Here is a 6389-nt window from a genome sequence, read left to right on the forward strand (position 1 = left end):
TATTCACCAGACCCATTTCAGAAAGAAAATAATAATATAATGGATGTCTGATAAATACATTCCAGAAAATGCAGCCAGAGGTGTAATTTCTTCAAATTCTACCTTGTTCCTTGTTGGGAGTGGGGTGCGGGGGGCGGGGGTAGATTTTACACTAAAAGTCATTGTACTAAAATTCCAGGTCATTGAAAAAACATTGTTTTTAAATCTGTTGGTTTCAGTCCCACACATGAACCCCATCAGTCTTATTTTTTTGGTAGGTATAATCAATTTTGAATGTGCATTATGCTGAATAAATTGTATGACGTCTTATGCTTTATAGGAATTTGTATCCATCTACTTTGTTTCATTTTTTTTTCTCCTGGTAGAGTGATATGTTAAGCCATCCTAAGGAGAGGAGAAAAGACCAAGAGAAACACCAATGTCTGCAAAGTAAAATTTCTTCATTAAAATAACAGTGAGCCACAATTTTCTGGCAGTAATTGGAGGTATTTGACAGTGGAGCCCGAAAGGGAGAGATTCAGGCAGTTGGGAACAGGCCAGAGAAGAGAGCATTTTAAAAAAGAATTGCTGAAACAAGCTATTACTGAACGTCTGGGTTTCTGTTTGCCCGAATACTCATTACTTATTAAGAAGTGAGAAGCTTGCAGAGAACTGGGAGAGATTGTCCCTAAGAAGACAGGAGCCTGAATTTATTTTTAAGACTAACCAGCTAAACAGCCTACTTTTAAATTTAAAAAGCAAAATTTTAGATGTTATTAAGCTTATCTCTGCCACAGCTTTGACAAATTTGTCTGATGGTAATGCTCCAAAGAACATTAAATACAGAAGCTCACAAAAGTTGAAATGTACCTGGAGTTAATATTCTAACTCAGATTCAGATTGAATTTGTCTTCAACACCTAAATACCCAAAAGATAATTCACCCTGCTTCCTATGAATGTACTGGTAATAAAAATCATATCAGTGTTTTATATGCTGCCCTGTAAACACCCTAAGAAACCTGTGATGGTCTTCTAAAAAGAATTTCAAAAAAAAATTGTTACTCACAGAAAATATCAACTTTACAGTCTTTTTACATACCTGAAATTTAAACACAGCTCAAGCCTGTTGACTTACCTATGTCTTTACACCACTGCACTTTCCACTAAAATTAATGAGATTAAATGTTGTGTGTATAGTTAAGAGCATGTATAAAGTCTTCATTATGTCAAAGACGCTTGGTTATTATTCTTTTTTTTAGACTGCTCTGTCACTTTTTGGAAAGAGGTAGGTTTAAACAGGGAGTTGTGGGTTTTTGTTGTGGTTGTTTTTTGTTTTGTTTTTCTTTTGTACAGAGGTTTAAAACAGATGTATCACAGAATATTTTAGGTTGGAAGGAACCACTGCAGAACATGTGATCCAGTCCCCTCCCCAGCAGGATTTTGGGCAATGTCCAGGTGGCTCTGGGAGATCCCCAAGGAGGAGGTCCCACAGTGTCTGGGGCAGACTGTGTCAGTACTTCATCACTGCACAGCACAGAAGGGCTCCTGGTGTTCAGAGGGAATGTTCCATTCTCCAGTTTGTGCCAGTTGCCTCTGATCCTGGCACTGGACACCACTAACAGGAGCCTGGCTCCATCCTTCATGTACACTGATAAGATCCGCCCCTGGAAAAAACATACTAAATAGTTCCAACCCTCTCAGCCTCTTCTCATAGAAGAGATGTTCCAGCCCCTTGATAATTTTGGTGGCAAAAATATGGGTCTGTTGGATCTGCTTCATTATATCCACGTGTCCCTTGTGCTGGGGGGCCCAGAAGTGTACATATTATTCCAATTGTGTTCTCACCAGCACTGAGCGGAGGAGGTAAGGATCACCCCCTTCCACCTGCTGACAGTGCTTTGCCTAATTCAGCCCAGGTTACTGTTGGCTTCCTTTACCACTGGGGCACACTACTGACTTTTTGCTCAACTTGGTGCCTACCAAGACCCCAGGTCTTTTACTGCAAAACTACTTTCTGACCAAGAAAGCATAGCTGGGATTTCATACTAGATTTCTTCCTCCCCATGTACAAGAATTTGCATTTCTCCTCATTGACCTTCTTGAGGCTTCTGTCATCCCATCTCTCCAGCCTGTTGAGGTCTTTCTGGCAACATGGAGAGTCAACTCTCCCCAATTTTGGGTCATCTGAAAATGTACTGAGGGTGCACTCTACCCTACTGTCTAGGTCATTGATGGAAATCAATGGTAGTGATCCTGTATAATACAGGATTGAATCCATTGTTGATCCCCGTAGAACAGCACTCATTACTGACCTTCAGTTTAATTTTGAACCTCTGACCATCACTCTCTGGGCCTGGCAGTTCACCCAGCTTTTGATCTTCTTTGTCTGATTATCAAGTCCTTTCATCAACAGCTTCTAGATGAAGATATTATGGGAGACAGTCTCAAAGACCTAAGCCTAAGCCTGGGAAGAATCTGGTAAAGAGTGAGTCAAAGAAGGTGTTCAGTACCTTTTCATTGTTATCAGTAATCAGACCTACCATTTCCTCCAGCAGAGGTCCAACGTCTGGAAATACAGGGCAGCAATCACAGCTATATTGCGGCATGGTTGGTGCCCTGGCTGATCACACCTGGGACAGTCAGGAGAGGAGATGGTTTTTCTCCTCCTTTTCTCTCACCTTTGTTAGAGCACAACTTGGGACATGGCCAAGCAGTGAGTGCCCGTTGGTCACACTTCCTTTCCACAAACTTCCAGCCATGCCGGTCTTCATCTTGCTTGTAGTGGGTGAGGATTCCTGCAAATAGCATTTTCCCACTGGTGAATCACAGGCTCTTTCCTTTTTTTCCCTCCTGCATGTTGGTTTTCCTACACTGTGTAATATGTATCTGTTCATATTTAACTCCTCTGCTTCTGCATGAGAGATCTGCTCACAGGTAGAAGGGATAAAGAACTGTTAATGCCAGAATCCTTTATACTCTGCCATGTGCTTTTTGGTCGGTTGGTGGTTTTGTTGTTCTTTTTTTTGTTTGTTTGTTTTGTTTTGTTTTGGCCATTCTTTTTGTTTGCTCTTCACTGAATCACAGAATCATAGGAACTAGAATTGATCAACCCTTCTGCTAAGACAGATTCCCTGCAGTAGCGCACAGGAAAAGTGCCAGGGTTGTTTTGAATATCTCCAGAGAAGGAGACTCCACAACTCTCTGGGCATCTTGTTCCAGTGCCCTGTTACCATCATAGTAAAGAAATTTTTTCTCATGTTTTCTTCTTTTTTTCCCCCGTTGTTGCTGTCTTGTAAAGTTCAGAGCAATTTGCTTTCGCAAGTACAGGAAGAGGTGACTGGCTGAAAAGAAAAATCAGATAATATTTGAATTGATCCTAATAGAACTACTGCAGAAAAGGGACAATTTTCCTCGCATAAATGCCAGAGTTACTTATAACATTTTCAGTCTGATGATGTACTTAACTTTTCTTGAGGCTCTATTGAATGTGAGAATGTCTGCAAAGAAAGAGATCAGTAAGAACTGACATTAATGTGTCTACAATGCACTGTAAAAAAATAAAGTGATTTAAGTTACTGCTACCAGAGTAACAGCTATTAGTTTGGGTAATACTCTGGGAATTACTTCTAGTCTCAGGACAAGTAATTTAAAATATCTGAGGAAAGGTTAATGATCCCAGGTAAGGATTCAACAATGAAAATAAAGAAGAACAGGCAGCTCCTGCAAAAGACATTCTGGAGGCAGGAATAGGTAACAAAGAAGAAAAGAACTGTTTTGGTGGAATTTCTGTTGTCAGCAAAATGCTGCAAAGGAGACAAAATTTTACAAATTGGTCAGATGTACTGAGGTGGGAACTCTTCTGGCCTAGAAATTCCTTCTTTCAAACAAAATTCATCAATTTTCCTTAATTAATTAATTGGAATTTATTTATTGTATTTAAAGGGAAATGCACAATCCTTTCAGCTACTGCTGGTATGAGTCAGTCACAATGTCTCTAGAGATTCCATTGCTGCATAGTCCCACTGTAGCCCTCCTCTGTAACCAAGACCTTTGCATAAGAGCTGCAGCAGAGCTATTCTTTAACCTTTTTGTAAGGGAATGTGCACTGACATCTGGGTAAGTTACACCCTCTCAGCCATTTGTATCAGGGAACTAACAAGTCATTTCCACTGTTAACAACTCATTTCACACTTTTATATACAGATAATTAAATCAAGCACAGGTCTTCAGTCTAAAATCTTTTGGTTTATAATTATGTACCAAAGGAAATGCCCAAAAAAGTGAGACTGTTTTTGAAAAGTTGCAAACATGGATTTGCCAATAATTATGTTTTTAAATCCTTTAGTTCGAAATCTCCAGCTTTTAATGCAAGAATGTGCATATCTTTAGGAAGAGGGCAAATAGAGAGAGAAGAAAAAGGCTTCTAAAAAGCAGCTAGTCCTGTGTGCAGAGGGACTTCCAAAGCTCAATTTCCTGAGGTCTTGTGACCTTTACTTGTCACTTAAGTCAGTGTAAATTCCAAATAAATCTTTCCTGCTTTTGTGTGAATTCAAACATCTCTTTCCTGGTATCATTGATGTCTAATGGTTGATGTAACTGCTCAGACTTTCATCAACAATCTGAATTCTTTTGCATCTACTCCTGTGTTTATCTCATGAAATGTGAACTCTGTGCCCCACACTACTCTTCACAGTGGCCAAATCTGGCTGAAATTAGTCAACAATTGCAGGAATTATTAGTTGGAGATCAACAGGCATTTACATAGCATGAACCAGAGCCATTGAGAGTAGGTCTATTAAATGAAAAGCAAAACATTTCATAAGAAAGTATTAATGCATATATTCCTTGAGGGAGTTGTTGAAGGTACATGCAGGTCTTCGACAGTTGCTCTTTCTCCTCATTATTTTTTCCATTTTGAGTGTTCCTACCTATTTTATCTGTTAGTGCTAGCGTTGTCACCATTATTAGTGAGGATATTGAGAAAATTTAACTCATATAGCCTGCTCTCTTAGTTGTTGTTTCTAACATGATGTACAAGTTGTGACTCCACTGATGCTGGTGCTTCAATTTGTTTTTTTTTTCCTTTTTTTTCCAGGAAAGAAGTGGGAATATGGAGAATAAGAGAGAGAAGAAGAGCTTTGAAAGGTCAAGAGTATTCTTGAGGACAGGAAAAAATAATTACTGTACATTAAAAAATAGTAATCTTCTTTTTTGCTGGAAAAACAAATCTTTTCAAATTTCAATTTGTCAAAAATTACCTGACTTCTAGAACATGCAATTCATTAACTCACTCCATACCAATAAGTTGAACAACTACAACATCTAAAGATTCAGAAAGACCGTGCATCATCTTAGTTTTTGTCAGAGGGGGTATTTCTTTCAAACAACACAGTCAGTTGTTCCATGTTCTAAAAGACTGTTCTTTCACTTTACTTTTAATTCTAACATATCTGCTTTTTATTTAGCATCCAGAGAGAACCTTTGTTCCCTACAACAGGCAACAATCCTGTTGCTATATCTGATGAGAAACTTGTTAAGAGCAAAAAGCAAAGGAAGAGCTGATGGATTTGGAAATTCAGGGCTTTCTGAGAATTAGCAATAGAAGAGCTGCAGATGAAGCCCCTTGTGTAAGGGAAACCAACTGGATAAGTGGTGGCTGAGAAAGAAATGAGAGGGGTGAAGAATGAATCAGAAAAGCTAGGAAGAAGTGGTTGAGTTGGTATTAAACTGGTATTTGGAGGATTCAGCTTTAAATTAATACTTGAAAGATTGAGATCAAAGCCAAATATTGATCCAAAGCCAAACATCCGTCTTTGTGAAAGCATAAAGGCTTTAAACAGTATTGCAACAAGCTTCCAAGAAATACTTAATAGAGAATGATGGATAGACTGGCTCAAGTCTGTTCTCACTTTTGCATAAGAGCTGAGAGAAAATGTAATCCCCAGTCTGGTATTCTCTCTTCTCTTTAAATGCATGACATAAATTTAAGCATAAGAAAAAATGATTCTAAAATAAAAAATGTTACAGATACATGTTAACAAAAAAAAAAAAAAAAAAAAAAAAAAAAAAAAAAAAAAGAAGACTGGATTTCATTTTAGTTTAATTTAAAATAATCCTGACGTTACTAGACATATTTGAAGTTATCAAAAATGAGGTATCCCAAACCAGTGATGTATGTACTACTGGATTTTTCATTTAATAACTTCCATCCCAGTAATTTCAAAGATCACTTTAAAAGATAGACACTTATCTTGAAATGCCAAATGCCAATATTAATGACTAATTTATGTCTATAATATAAAGAGAAATATATTGGAGGATTCAGTTCAAATGCTCTCACAGTGCCATCTGCTGAAAGGAAACTAAGACTCAAAAGAAACTAAAAAGCATTTAGCAGTTCATTCTTGCT

The 6389-nt window shown here is 38.0% G+C and overlaps 1 long non-coding RNA gene across 1 annotated transcript; it reads left to right on the forward strand.

Annotated features, from left to right (window-relative positions):
- The first annotated feature begins 391 nt into the window (after window positions 1–391).
- Window positions 392–5649, forward strand: LOC128074898 (uncharacterized). The gene is made up of 3 exons (XR_008203499.1): window positions 392–632; window positions 1240–1265; window positions 5076–5649. It is a non-coding gene; the product is annotated as an uncharacterized LOC128074898 (long non-coding RNA).
- Window positions 5650–6389: the final 740 nt, after the last annotated feature.

This window comes from Tympanuchus pallidicinctus, unplaced genomic scaffold (genome assembly GCF_026119805.1).
Source record: "Tympanuchus pallidicinctus isolate F22 unplaced genomic scaffold, pur_lepc_1.0 scaffold11, whole genome shotgun sequence".
NCBI lineage: Eukaryota > Metazoa > Chordata > Aves > Galliformes > Phasianidae > Tympanuchus > Tympanuchus pallidicinctus.